The 15,676-nt window shown below is 45.7% G+C and overlaps 1 protein-coding gene and 1 pseudogene across 2 annotated transcripts in view; one reads left to right on the plus strand and one right to left on the minus strand.

The window, feature by feature from the left end:
• Window positions 1-15,676, minus strand: part of AGBL1 (AGBL carboxypeptidase 1) — a 479,354-nt gene that overhangs the window by 109,449 nt on the left and 354,229 nt on the right. The window lies entirely within an intron of this gene.
• On the plus strand, window positions 3,546-4,244 carry LOC123809807 (annotated as a pseudogene).

A 15,676-nucleotide genomic window follows, 5' to 3' on the forward strand; every position in this document is an offset into this window, starting at 1 on the left:
GACCAGCAGCAGTGCTGGGGGGAGGCACACACAGGGCAGAGGTGGAGGCTGGGCCACAGGGACCGTCACCAAAGTACTTCACTTTTTCCAAGTGGCCCTAAACTTCAGTGATCCCAAAGTTTCCAGTGATGAGCATGGGGCTTAAAACATCTGGAGTGCCTGCTGAGGGCACGCTGGCCAGGAACTCTCAGACGAGGTGGCTCCCACACCCAAAGGTTCCTGCTCAGCGCCTGAGGGAGGGCCCTTTTGGTCTGGGTAGTCTCGGGGAGGCAGGAGCCCCAAGAACGTTGGGTGATGAGAGATGCTGTCTCTTTTCGTCATCTCTACTGACTTCCAGTGGATGCTGGACCACACGGCAATGGCCCCTGTCCACAGCAGAGGGCTTTGCAAGCTGAACCACGCCTGCTCCAGATGGCTGACACCAGCATCTGGGGGCTGCGGGCTACCTGTGAATCCCAGTCTCTTACAGACCCCACCACTCTCTGTGGCCTCTCACTCGTCAGGCGTCTGGTCTCCACGCAAACTGACGGCTGTGACAACACAGCCAGGCCTGCACTGCTTCGGTCCCTCTCGCCTGCCACACACGAGGTACTCAGTCTGAACCTGGGCCGTGCTTCCCATTCTGTTTCCTGCTAACAGGGCTTCCGCCCACTGACATCCAGCGACACAGTGCAGGGTCTGAATCGAATGAATACTGCCTGATCCTCAAAATCCTTTACCCCTGTCTTGGCTGAAATGCACCCGCACCCTGCAATGCCACGGTGTCTGGGCTGTATCTCTCGGGCACCTTACCATTGCTTCATAATTAATTCTGTGTTTGCATGCACCTCCTCCTCCAACACTCTCCGTGCCTCTGAGAAGCTCATTGTAACATTTATCACTTCTGTGCCTCCTAGCCAGTGTGCAGTATAAATCTGTTGACTAGAAAGAGTAACAATCTGGCTACTGACTTAGGCTATTGTTCTCCGCTGTCGCAGACGCCTCCAGCCTCTGTGCGTGCTCAAGGAGAGATACCCTTGGGCACGCACCGCGGGATTCTGCTCTCCAGCGGGGGGCGGACTGCACCGGGGCAAACGCTAATTCTTTGCAAACCCTCCACTAATCTGTGTCTGCTTTACAGCTCTTTCATGATTAATTTAATCCTGGTGGACTTCTTTCAGTGGCTCCAAAGTAAAAAAAGAAAAACAAAACATTCAGCTTCTGCCCCGTCCGCCTCAGTGCTCGTCTCTCGGTGGGCCGTGGACCCTGAAGGAGCAAGGTGTTTGGCACCCACCCCTCAGTCAGCGCACTGACTCGAGGTGCCCTGGAGAGTCCTGTCTCCTACCAGACACTCTCCCTCTGCGGTCAGCATCACCCTGTTCCCCCTCTTGTTCGTTTGCTTATTCAAGACTCTTGAATCTCCAGAAGTTCGTAGCACTACGCTGGGCACTGGGAATACCAGTGCAATGCCTGCAATTCTAACAACCCATGCAATCCAGACCGAGAGTGGGGTTGTGTGTGAAGAAATGCGCTTCAGTTCCCGCAAGTAAAAAGCAACTTAACCTATGGGTTTACATATTTTAGAAATTGCGAAGGCCCCATTCATAAGTCACTGCGGTGCTTCACACACACACACACCCCTCTCATGCCACGGGGTCCCTTCCCCTCGGCCCCCACCATTCCTCAGTAGGAACTCCCTACAAGCGTGCTGCCTGATCTTCCTATCTTTGTCCTTCCCCCACCTCCTTCATAATTAATGATGCAGCTATACTTAGCCTCCCTCCCTCCCTCCTTCCCTCCTTCCCTCCCTCCCGAAGAGGAAGAGCAGGGAAAGTCAAAGGGCAAAAACAAGGTTCTGCAGAGAAGGGAGGGGCCTGCGGCAGGGCCCAGTGCCGCACACACGTAAGCAAGATGAAGACCCGACCTCAAGGAGCTGATCTGCCCGTGGCGAGGCAGACACTCAGGCACAGCTGCGCCTTTCGTATGAAAGGCTGTAATGCGTGTCAGTGCCACATTGCGGGGCAGTGTCTGTTAGCACCTGGTCACGCGACTGGGACTGAACTCGTCCGATGGGTGCAGGGCTACGGCAGAAGATGAGGCTGGAGAGGGCAGGAGGCCCGTCCCAGCGGGTCCTTGGGGCTTTGGTTCCTGGGCTCAGCTCTATGAAGCTGCAGCCCTTCCTGCGACCTTGACTCCCAGCCTTCAAACTCTTGGCGATCGTTTCTAGCTCCTGGAAATAGGCTTCCCAACCCTTTTGTTACCTAATGAGTCCGGAATGGGACCAGATGCCTCAGAGTGTTCTAATCAATCCGTACAAAAGGCCCGGCACCCCAGGACTAATAGAACAGCTCTCTGCAGACAGGCTGACGGCACATTAGCTCTCTCCACCACCCCTGCGCACGGCACCCAAAATGGAAATGTTCATTCTCTGGGCACTTGCGGATCTTTTTTCTCTGCCGTATTAACTAATTAAGCACCATTTAAATTGTACTTAGCCTGGGCACTATTTCTACCCAAGTGCATCACTTTCGCCACATTAAATTTCATATTCCACTTGGAAGACTATTTGCCTAATCTCTCAGAGTTTATCCTGTGAAATGATTCTATCTCGGTTTTTTTAATATTCCCTCTACTTTAATGCTAGTGTTAAGTATAAAATATGTGCACAGCACATCAATAATCCCTCCTATTAAAAACAAGTAAAACAAGAAAGAAATACAATTAAGAGAAAGTGACAATTCATGGCCACCAAACTGAAACCTAGGCTGGGACACTTTATTTTGTTTTGTTTTGTTTTTTTTTTTTTTTTAAAAAAAAAAGCATTTCTACCCTAAGCCCACAAAAGAAGAGAAAACGGAGGCACCGAGAATGTAGATGTCTTTCTCACTGTCACTTACAGTGCCCAGGGTACAAATGTCAGTAGCTCGGTGGTACAAAGGTCCAAGGCTGTGAAGGGCTCAGGAGGGGTGCATCTGTGGCTCAGACAAGGTGGAGCTCTCTATCCTTAAAGAAGTGACGACCCCGAGTGGCAGTTTCCTCATTTGTAAGATGGAGGAAGACCCACCCTGCAAAGGCTGCTAGGAGACCACGGAAAATCACCGGAAATGTCTAGTCCATAAGAGGCCTCTTTGAGATGGGCTATGATGCTGATGGTGATACCATCACATTATGGATTCCCACCTTCTAAACTAGGAGTGGACGACCTTTTCCTCTGAAGTTCCCGAGAGTAAATATTTAGACTTTGTGGGTCAAAAGGCTGCATGTTCTGCTACTAGAGCAGAAAACCAGACACAGGCAATAATAGGTGAGTGAAATGAGGACAGCCTGGTTTTTTCCAGGATGTTCAATGCAGGTGGCAGGCTGAACTCGGCTGACAGACCAAGGTTTGCTAACTCCTATTCTATACCATCAGTTACTGCTTCATATAAAAAATTTTATGTGGGCCCTGCCCCCACAAACCTGAGCCAGGCCCCAGCCCCAGTGCCTGCCCCAGCGTCACTTTGGATTGCAGCAGCAGCTGACTGCACATTCATGACCCACCAGGAACCGTGATCCCCACCTCTGCTATGGACATGCGCAATGCAAGCCCCGAGGACCTGATGAACTTGCAGCACTGAGACCTCCTGTGCCTGCCGGAGAACTACCAGACGAAATACTACATTTACCACGGCCTCTTCCAGCCCCAGCTCTCTTACATTGCTGAGGATGAGGATGGGAAGACTGTGGGGTATGTCCTGACCCAAACAGAGATGATGTGTGTGCCCCATGGACATATCACCTCACTGGCTGGGTAGTGTTCCCACCAACGCCTCAGCCTGGCTCAGAAGCTGATGGAGCAGGCCTCCTGAGCCAAGATCAGGAACTTCAATGCTGACCAAATACGTTTCCCTGCATGTCAGGAAGAGTCACCGGGTCGCCCTGCACCTCCGTTCCAACACCCTCAACGTTCAGACCAGCGACGTGGAGCCCAAATACTGTGCAGACGGGGAAGAGGCGCATGCGATGAGGTGGGATCTCACCCAGATGGCCAGCGAGCGGAGGTGGCACCTGGAGTTGAAGGAGAGGAGCAGGCGCAGTGCTGGGCGCCATCGAACAAGGTGGCGAGCCAGGGAAACTCGCCTGCAAGCTCAGGAGAGCCCTGTCACGAGAAGGGCCTGGCTGCAGAGCACGGCCGTGGTGACAGCAAGGACCTCAGCGAGGTCAGTGAGACCACAGAGAGCACCAACGCCCAGGACAGCCCTGGGGCCTCTGACTCCGCCTCCTAGAGCCTGCGAGTGTTCACCTCCCCACTCCCGGCTGCCCATCCCATCCTCACCCGAGGTTTCACAGTCAACTTCACCCAGTAGCAAAAAAAAAAAAAAAAAGAAAGAAAAAGAAATTATGTGGGTGCCTACATGGAACCAGCAACTCTAAAGGCTTGAAGGAAGACAGAAACAAATCCTACTCCCAGAGGACCTACCTACATTCCTGGGAGAGGAAGGAGTGAATATGCACACACACACAAGGGAAATAAATGAGAAAAGTCTCCCAACGGTGCAAAGGCCACGCGGAGAATTATTAACAAGAGTGACGGGGTGGACGCACGAGGCTTCGTGCCCTGTCTCACCATGGAGCACTCTTGTGGAGTGCTACGAAAGTCATTTCCTCAAAGGCTTTCATTGATCTTGTGGGAGCTTTTATCTTGGGATTTTTGGCAAAGATTTTCAAGTTTCTTGTTTCCAAAGAACTAAGCTGGGCTTTGCTGTGGCGCTCTCTCAAACAGGTGTTTACAGAGAGGGAAACGCTTGAAATATATATAAGGTACCAAGAGCTCAAAGACACAGCAGAGCGTGGACCTTAATATTACTCAGAGTCTCCACTGGAAGCTGAAAGCAGTCCCTTCCCCAGACTTCCTGGAGTCCTGCGTGATTAGGGGAAGTCATGTTATCATAAAGCATTTAGAATTAGGTGGGAAATAGGACATGGAAACTGCTGTAGGTCAGGCCCTGGGCTGCCTCTTTAAAAACCATGTAATTTGCTCTTCTTGACAGCCCTGGAAGAAAATTATGATGATCTTTATTTTATAGATGAGAAAATGGAAGTTCAGAAAGGTTGTGTGTGACTTATCGTAAAGCCAGTAATTGGGAGTGCCAATATTTGACCTTAAGTCTGCCTGCCTCTGAAGCCCTCCACTTCTGGCACTTTCTGCTTTCCCAGCTAGTCCAAAAAGTTGCTGCTTCTTTCTAGACCCTCACCCCAGCACCCACTGTCTACTGCCACTTGCCTATTTACTCACCAACCAATCTGGAACTAATCCGTATGCTTAACGCTGATAAGGAATACTGCCAGGCAGTTGTATTGAATTTACTTGTTTCCTCTTCTATCTTGTCCAATAGCAATTTAATTTTAAAAAGTAATCAAATGTGTTTGACATGATTTATTTTCACAAATCTATGCTGTCTCGCACCAATTAAATTTTGCTCTTCCGAATGCAATGCTGGGCAGAGACTTTAAAGTATCAGCTCAAATTATCTTCTCATCAGGAATAATAGAACTACCTCGGTCCACGGTCATTCACTCTTTATTTTAAAAAATAATAGGGTGTTATTTTCTGTTTTTATAATCACTCATCATCTCTTCTGACTCACTTCTGAAAATAGGTGTAATAGGTGTTGCTAACTGAAACGATGCATTCACTAATTGAGTGCATCACGCCAAGATACAATCCATCATCACCAGGTGTGCTGTCTCACGGTGTCCTTTCCAAAGCACTGTCATGCACCTGTAGGCTGTCTCCCATTGTCTCTTTAAGTGGAGCCAATACGTTGCTTCCTGTAGGGAAAATGAGTTTGATGGAAAGTGACTGTACACAACATTTCTATTCACTAGTATCTTTGCTATGGTATCTATTCCCCGCCCCCCACTCTTTTTTTTTCTTTGCCCCAAAGCCAGGTTAGGGATCAGGTTTAGAACAGTCTGGCACACTGTCCATCTCTGAAGCAGAGAGAAGTTGGAGCAGCAACAGACACAGAAAGAGTACGGGTGACGACGACAAGGTTGTCCACACGGCCATACCCAGTGACCATGAATAGCCGTTAAGAGATTCTCCAGCATTTGCTATGAGCCAGGCTCATGAACAGGGAAACTAAGGCTGAGAAAAGTTAAGTAACTTCCTGTGGGAGCACAGTGAGGAAGGAGATGGAGGTAAGATTCAAACTCAGTTCTGCCCGAAGTCTACGTGGCTTTCATCACACCATGCTGGCCTCCCAGGTGCTCCATTCAAGACCCTCTATCAGAAATATCAGTGAGCAAAGATGAGGCTGTGTTGGATACGCTGTTGTTTTTTGAGCACAGAAAAATAATACCATTGCACATTCAATAAACTGATCTACCATTTAAGTCTATGGAGCATTGGATTCAGCTACAAAAAAAACCTGAAAGAGGAAGAATATGTTCTTATCCAATGACACTTCAAGTTTTACAGAGTCTCGGTCATAGCAAGTAATCAGTAAGTACGTCTTGGTCAGTAGATTTGTTGGTTGGTTTGTTAGATATTTGAACCATACATTTAAGAAATTTTCTTTTTAAAAAATTTTTTGAAAGAGAAAGTCCTCATAAAGGTAGGACAACTCTGGGAGAATATACAACCAAACAGTAAAAAGGTAATACACTGCAAAACACACACACACATACATGCAGGACAAGTAACGAAGATTAAGAAAACTCAAGTAAATTAAGTAGGTATTTCTAATGTTTCACAACAAATCAGCGTTAAGTGCCTGGATCTCAATCAGGGCTAGTTGAAATGCATATTCCACAGAATATGCTTATTCGTGGAATCCTCAAAGACAGATTATGATAACGTATACCCAAAAATATTTGGGACAAACTGTGAGGTGCGTTTGTCTCACAAAGAGAACAGGATGGTGCTGGGGTGTCAGGTGGGGAGGCAGGCAGCAAAAGTCTTAGGGACCCATGGGACCATGTGCTCGAGTTTTAAGGCCTTTTATTGCAGAACAAATTATGAGCTCTAAGTCACTGCGATTAATAGCATGTTTTCCAGAACACACTGGAGGCTTTCCTGGAGAAGATGTTGTCTAGGAGGTGATCATGGGGTGCAGAAGCATTGGGGACGATTAGCACAACTGAGCACTATACATAACCAAACTCAAAAGGCATACATTCTTACTCTTCCCATCCCCAAATCGGCAGCCCGGGTCTAAGACTTTGAGTGCTGTCACTCTGATCATTGCTTAAATAGAGCCTTTCCCAGCCATTTCTCTCCTCATGAGCTCACTTCATAAGCATGCACAATTTTGTAAAAATATCTCAACTTTCAAAACATTCTGCAAATGTTTAGCATGACAATAAAAAGTGAATCCGGGTAAAAACAGTACTTTCTATCTGACGGGTGGTGTGTGACCTATTACAGTGTGAAACGAGTTTGTCAGAGTGGTCCGGAACACTCCCGCGCCCCACACACACCGTTTGCACGGTGCGGCGATGACCGTGCCTGACGGCTAGGCGAGGCGGCGGCACCGACCAGCGCAGCCACAGGAGTCACAGCACTTGTGCACGTGGTCAGATCACACCGTGCCCCTTCACTATGGGCCGTTTTTATTTAAAAATGCGATCAGGCGGACTGATAGGAGGGCAGCCAGAGGAGATGCGAGAAAGCGAAGCGTGAAAGAAAGTGAAAGGGAGGAGAGTCTTTAAAAGTCCAGGAGGCGCCGAACAGCCCCACGTGATGGAGAGAGGAAAGCACCGCAGGGACTTACAAGGAAACAGTGGGTTCGGTGGCAGTGCGTCACCTGCTACAAAACAGAAGCAGACTCATAACACAGAGAACAAACTGATGGTGCTACCCCATGGGAGGGGGGAGGGGGGCGGGTGAAAAGGGGGGAGAGATTAAGACGTGCAAACTGCCAGTTGTAAAAACAGTCATGGGGATGTAAAGTGCAGCACAAGGGATGCAGTCAATAACTTTGCAATAACTGTGTGTGGTGCCAGGTGGGTACTAAAGTTATCAGGACGATCGCTGTGTACGGTATATAAATGTCTAATCACTAGGCTGTACACACGAAACTAATATAACATTGTATGGCAACTGTAATTGAAAAAAGCAAGTTTTAAAAATTGGAAAAAGAATAAAGCGGTTCCCACAGAGGGGTGGCAGAGTGAGTTAAGGAGTTTATGGTAAAGAGGAGGAAGTGGAGTTCACTACAATTTTGCAAAGGAGAAGAAAGGAAAGTAAACGATGATAAAAAGTGTAAACACTTTGTTCATCTATCCATTGAGTATTTACTGAGCACCTATGCCTAGAACTAGGCAAGGGACTGGGTACAAAACACTGAACAAAACAAAAAGATCAGCCTGTCTTCTTAGAGATCCACTCCAATGGATTCGATGACAGTGAATATTTTTATTACTCTACGAGGGGTAATCATGTATGGAAGACATATGGTGTTTCTCCTTTTATTATAGTAGTTCTGTATCTGTCCTAGCGTATTTACTGTAACTTAAGTTTCCAAAATTTTAAAAAAAAAACCTCACAACTCACTTTATTCATTTCTATTTTTCTCTCTTCAATACACGTTGATATTTGAACTTGTTTTACATGAACTATGGGTTGGAGGAGGAAAACAGCATTTGCTGGTCATTTGTTGTGGTGGATTAAAGAGAAGAAAAGGAACAAGAAGGAAAGCAGAAGAGGAGAGGAGAGACTTGGGTTTTATCATTCCATCTGGTTCTCCCAACCTGCTCTCTTCCGCATCTGTTCCTTGGACCGTTCGTGAGACAAGGTAAATTCCAACCCTCGAGTCTTGGCCTCTTGTTTCACGATCTCAACCCGGTTTACCCAGGATTTTGAGGACACGCATCGTAGCGCACACCCAGAACAATTCTACTTGCTCATATTTAACAACAAAATGGTTTTCCCCTCTGTTGAGAAGGACCCTCAGAATATTTCCAGAGTCACTGGCAACTCCTGGTTCATTGTGAGTGCACAGAACCAGAATCACTACTTCCCTGCTACCCTCCAGCTCTTTATCTCAGCACAACCTCCCCACACCCACGCATGCACACATGCATGCACACACGCATGTGCTTTCTAAAAACACCGAATGTGAAACACATAACCTCTCCTTTCCCTTTCTCAGCGATAATTACTCCACTTCCTCACTTTATAAAAAAGTAAGCAGGCTAAAATCCTCTCAACAGAATGTCATCATTTCCTTTCCAAAGCAGGCACAAAATTAAAAAGGCACTGTGGGTAATGTGATGCAAATGATGCCAGGCTGACACCTCCTTAACAAAATTAAACTGCTAATACGCACCTGGCGCTCATCTGGGGAATGAGCATGGGACTCAGGCACAGAGCGTCTCATCCCACATCTTATCCTCAGGGGTGGGGTGGGGGGGGAGGGCATGGAGTGTGGGAAAGATGTTCCAAGTCACAGCATCCTCCGTCCCAGGAAAGTCACCCCAGTGAAGTCATTAAGAAGGAACACTCTTCCTCACATCAGAATGCCAGCTAACAGACACAGGAGGTATAATGGAACTAAGAAGTACCCATTTGGCTTCCACCATAACAGTAATTTTTTCAGGCAAAAATCATCCACGGGTACTACAACTGACGGGGGAGTGTCTGATGAAAACCAAACACATATACTCTCAGGGTGACTTCCACGGGATGCCTATTAACGAAAATGGGGGAAGCGGTAAAACGTCACGGAGGAGGAGAGCACACCAGAACCTCTCCCGGGCCTCCAGACAGGGAGTGCAGACACGCACACACCACCACGTCGGCAGAACGCTTCCCAGAAGTAGTACACGTCCCAAGTTCAATCACGAGGAAGCATCAGGCAGACCCAGACCGAGAGACATTCTCCAAAATAACTGGCTTGACATCTTTAAAACAGTCTGAAGGTCACGAAAAATACAGGGGGATCAAGGACACTCGCGAGATTTGACAACTAAATGAGCCTTTTTATTCTAAATTGGATCCTTCACTCAATTTCTTTTTTTCGTTTTGCCATAAAGGGCATTACTAAAACCATTAAACATTTTAGGATCAGATCTGTAGATTATTTTTACAGTATCAGTTACCATTGATTTTCATAATTGCACTGTGGTTTTATACAAAAATAGCCTTGTTTTTAGGAAATGGACACTGAGGTATTTCGGGGTGAGGCCACATTACTACTGCAACTTCTTCTCCAATAACCCAGGAAAAAATAACAGCATGTGCGTGTGCATGTGCCTACAGAGAGGCAGGGAGAGGGAGGGAAAGCAAGTGTGGCAAAATAGTTACATTTGAGGAATCGCAAGGAAAGGATGTGGATTTTTTTGCAACTTTTTTTGAAAGTCTGAAGTTATTTACAAGTAAAAGGCTGTAAGTAAAGAAGGAACTATATATGAGAGGTCTGCCACAAGCATGGAGACACCAGGACCATTGATCTGATCACCGAGAGGGCTGCTGAGTGACCACTGGGTGGGGACGGCTATCCACAGGGTGGAGATACTGGACAGAGGAAGGATGCCATGCCTGGCCCAGCAGGACGGAGCAGGACAGCGTGAGATATTATTTTGCTACTCAGGACAGTGCATAACTTAAACCTTGTCGATTGCTCTGTCTGGAATTTCCCATTTAATATTTTTGGACGGTGGCTGACCGTGGGTAATTGAAACCGTGGAAAAGGAAACCGCAGATAAGGTGGAACTGCTCTGAAGAGCACTTTAAATATGAACCCACTCATCTCTTCAGCATAAGGGCCACGGGAATGCAAATGGGCGAGTTTACTAGTTTCACTAAGCAAGAGTCCCAAAGCACAAGGGTAGGGATGCTGGCGGTCCAGATTCGCCACAGAGAAGCTACAAAGTGCTTCCTCTAAGTGAAAAAGTGGAAGTGAGCAATGTCACAAGGAAAGAAAATCACTGCATGCTAAGGCTGCTCCGTTCTATGGTAAGAACAATATCTTCTGTCCACAAAAATTGTGAAGGAAAAATTAATTTGTGCTAGTTTGCTGAGAGACCACATTCACATAATTTTTATTACAGTATGTTGTTGTAACTATTTTATATATTATTAGTTACCGCTGTTAATTTCTTACTGTGCCAACTTATAAATTAAGCCTTATCATAGTCATGTATGTGCAGGAGAAAACCATCGTATATGCAGAATTTTCTACTACCCATGGCGTCAGGCATTCACTGGGGTGTCTTGGAATGTATCTCCCCCTGCCCCCCATGGATCAGGGGGAACTACTGGGTTAAGGATTAGCAATAATGTTCCTTGATATTTTCTACAATAGCCTAAGACAAAAATGGGGGGGGGGGAAGCAGCACATTGGGTTTAATATAGTAAAATCTATGGTTATTGCCCTTCCAGAGGGATCTCATGTCTATGATCTAATTCGCTTTCTTAGTTTTTACTTCAATAGATTGTAAAATGTCTGAAACCACCTTCATTTGCTCCTTGTTCCTGGCATTCCCCCCTCCCCACCCCCATCTCTTGCATCAAACATCTGGGAGCACTTCACAAGGCCTTCCTGTAACCTGCCAAACTCCAATCACATGTATCCTTTTCAGGAGTCCAATTTTCTCCAGCAAGTAATTGGCCAATGCAGAGAAACAAAGTATCATTTTATTTTACATAATGGCACTATGTAAAATGATTCACTAATTCAGTGCTGAAAAATAATAATCACAAGTTGGAAGATTTTAAAAACACATGCGAGAAGAGGGCGCCCAGGGAAATCTAGGCTCTTGGAGCTTACACAAGCTCACTCTTGCCCCCTGCAGTTTGCTGAGCGACAAAAGACTATTTTGTAATTAGCCCTGTGTTTTGCTTGCAAACTTCAGCTGGATTGTTCATTTGCCTTATAAGGAAGCTGTTAGGACCTCCAGGAATACACTACACAACAGTATTATTTAGAAGTGATTTTGCTTCCATATCACGTAATATACCTCTGTTCTTCCTCTGTCTCCACTTCTTGTTAATAGAGGAAATTGTCTTAAAAAATGCAGGCTACAACTTATTATGGATTACTATGCCATGTACTTCTTGCAATTTAAAATATATGTCTGCAGAAAAGAAAGATACAGTACTGTCAAATGATTTTCCCTGGGTAATAATACAATTCTGAAAAACAGAAAGCTTATCTTATTGCTGGCAGTTTCATCTTACTAATGAGGCTGCTGAGAAAACTTCCCTTCGAGTCTTACAATTCAGCACCCACGCTGCTGGACAGCACCCTCTCAGCACCCTAGTGTTGAGCCTCTACATAAAACCACTCAGTTGAATGTAAATTGAGGAATTAAGAATGATTTTTCTGTGGTGATTCAGACCTCCATACAAACTACTCTTTTCTGGCTTGCAAAAAAATTCTTTGTTCCCTACTGGCTCAAAATAGAATTTCAAATGAATCCTTGCCAAGCAGCCACTCTTCAAACCAACCTCTGCAGTGGAATCAATAAGGAATTTAGGGCCCTGGCCAGGTATCTCAATTGGTTAGAGCATCATCCCAATGCACCAAGGTTGTAGGTTCAATCCCTGTTCAGGGCACATACAAGAATCAACCAATGAATGCACGAATAAGTGGAACAACAAATCAATGTCTCTGTCTCTAAAAATCAATAGGTAAAAAATTTTTTAAAAATAAGAAACTTAGAGAAGAATTCAGGGTTACATCTATTTGAAAGGGTCCATGGACTAAGTCCTACCCTAAATAAATTAAATGAAAATGAATGACTTTCTTTATTAATATTATGATAACATTTTCATTTGTATCTCAGAACTGTTATGGATTCTAAACATGCTTCATCCAAGAAGCAATTCACATTCTCAAGTCTGCCCTGCAAAATCTTTTCCAAATGCTACATGGACCTAAAGTCAGGAAGAGCTCATCCTACCTTTGGGGATCTCTGACCATCACATAGGTCTTCTTGAGCAAACTAGGTGGCATCGGATATTAATAGATATTATTTCCATGCTTCAAGTCAAATGAGAACTAGCTTTGGTTTTTTGGTTTTTTTTTTTTCCATTAGGGAACTATTTGAAAACAGCTGAGAGAATAATAAACACTGCCCATTCCTTCTACCATCCACTATATGCTATACTCTGCATTCTTCTTCTTACCATTCTGTATGCAATCTACTGGACCCATGGCCATTTTTATAACTTAGGAATGAACTATGATACTCTAGGTGTTACGTTGACGAAAGCAAAGAAGGAAATCCTTTCCTATCTAACGCTGGGCTTTATATTTCTGCCAAAGCCACCGAGCTGTCCTTAGAATGCTGGAAGATTCCGCGCCCTGAGCTTGATCAAGCTCAGTCTCTACTGCAACCTCCATGTGAACAACCGTGCACTCTTCCAAGGGGGTGGGTGTGTTCTTGGTTGGGGGCTCTTGGCGCTGAGTTTATTCTTACCTAGTGTCATGTTTTAGTGTCATCCATGATTTCCATTTGTAAATATATTTTAGAGTATCAACTATCATTATGTATTGCAGCTTCACGTAATACGGAAAAAAATAATCATTAATTACAGCCAAGTGTTTTGTTATTTTTTTCATCATTTCTAGTCTCCATTGTTTTGGTTTAATCCCTTCACCTTTTTCACCCAGATTCCCCTACCCACTGTTTTTTTTTTAAATGTATAAACCCTGTGGAACAGGACAGGACTTAAGTTAAAGCCATGAATATAAATCCCCACTCAGGCTGAAAAAGAGCCCTTAGCATAATTTGAACGCATTCCTTAAGCTGATGACAACTGCATTGCATGATACTATTACTCAGCTCAGAGGTCTCCACGTTTTCCCCCAAACACGAGATGAAATGCTTGGCGAAGATCTGTTTGTTCATTTATTCCTTGCATCAGGCATTGTTCTCGGTGCCTGGAATACAGCCTTAAACAAGACAGATCACGTTCCTTCTCTCGCGGATTGTGCATGCTAGCTGGGAGAGCCAGGTGGTATTCAAAGGAGAAGTGTCGTGGCAGCAGTGAGTAGGAACGCTACTTTAGGCAAGGTGGTCGTGTAACAAGTCGAGCTGAACTGGTGAAATTTAAGCTGCGGTTATGACATTTAAGCTGGGACTTGAATGTCAAGGAGGGGTCAGCTCTGCAGCAATCTGTAAGAAACGCACACCAGGCAGAAGGAATAACTAGAGAAAAATGCAAGTTAAGACTGATGTGTTTTATATTCTGTTAGAGAAACAGAGTATCTGGTTGAAGAACAAGTGAACAAAGTCTTCTATGTTTCTTTGATCTGCTGGCTAGGAACCATACACACACACACACAAATAAAATCACATCAGACCATGATGCATAAATCTCAGAATCATTATACTCAGTGAAGAAAATTCAAAGGGAGAAAAAGATAGGCTGACTAATATTCAGGGACGGAAAGCACACTCGTGGCTGTCCAGGTGAGAGATGCATTACAAAGGGATCCGAGGGTATTTGCGGAGGAGGAGGATGGGCACAATTCTAATTTTGATTGTGGTGATGGTTTTCTGTGTGTATGTACATATGACAAAACTCCATATTTTAAATATGTGCGGGTTATTGTACATACATTATACCTTAATAAAACCATAATAAAATCAAATCAGGCACTTTTTTCACGGGGAATATTTGGTAGTTTCTAGTCACACCCAGTTCCTTTCCTAGGCACTCAACAAATTTTCCTCAGTAATCCACCCTGGGCCTTCCTGACGCCTGCATCACATTCATTTGCCTGTGCTGGAGAGACTGTACCTCTTTCTCAGTTTGGGCTGGTAAAACAGTATTTGCCAAAATTCAGCCCGCCAACGTCTCCATGGCGTTCATCAGTGGGGATGGTGCCCCCCACCTCTCAGAGGGGCACACCCAGCTCGCTGCACAGACACTGAGTCCTTAAACTGCAGCTCAGACTGAAATGCAAACTGTCTCCACGCCCTTGGTGCTGCACTGACAGAAGAATGTCAATCCAACTTCTCCAGGCCCCGTTCCAAAAGGCAAAAATCAACCCTTTCTCGGGCAAACCTTCGATAGCCGATGTCCGGTAGACCTACAAGGTAACTGCATACTCTTTCTTCAGAATGAGGAGGAGACAGCCCTCGGACTTCCTCTAGGTCACCGTCAAGTGGCTAACTGTACGAACAAGAACGACGACAGAGCTGGGTGAGCTCACTGAGCTTCCTGGCCGCGATCCAGGCTTAGAGGGTGAGGGCTTTGCCGCGTGGTTCCTGACCACGGAGGATGTCACGACCTTTGTAGCGGCCTTACAGAAGCCAGTTCCCTGGCTCAGACCATTTATTTACGCAGATCGCCGTTCACGGCCCTGCTTTTCCGCTTTGTACTGGAAACTGCTTTACGGATGTGTATTATTTTTAGACTGCCTCACAACGCAGTTTTGAATGCAGCGACCTGGGTGTGAATCACAGACCAGCCATTACAGTCATTACTCAGGATGACTCGGCCACTGCTTCATCCGTAATGTAACAATTAATGATAACAACGACTTCCTCGGGCTTGCTTTGTTTAAGATGAGTGTCAAATCCTTATCACACCTCCGGGCACATGGCGTTCTACTACTGTCATTACTGCACCTTCTCACTGCTTGTTTTGTCGCACAGGGCGCTAGTCGGCACCCCCGGTTCAAAGCCACAGCACTAATGATAAGTACCAAGTCATCACGGACACATCAGCCCTAATACAGTCGTCATTCCCCTCGTA

Source organism: Phyllostomus hastatus, unplaced genomic scaffold (assembly GCF_019186645.2).
Source record: "Phyllostomus hastatus isolate PE091 unplaced genomic scaffold, TTU_PhHast_1.1 phas_scaffold_555, whole genome shotgun sequence".
NCBI classification, from domain to species: domain Eukaryota; kingdom Metazoa; phylum Chordata; class Mammalia; order Chiroptera; family Phyllostomidae; genus Phyllostomus; species Phyllostomus hastatus.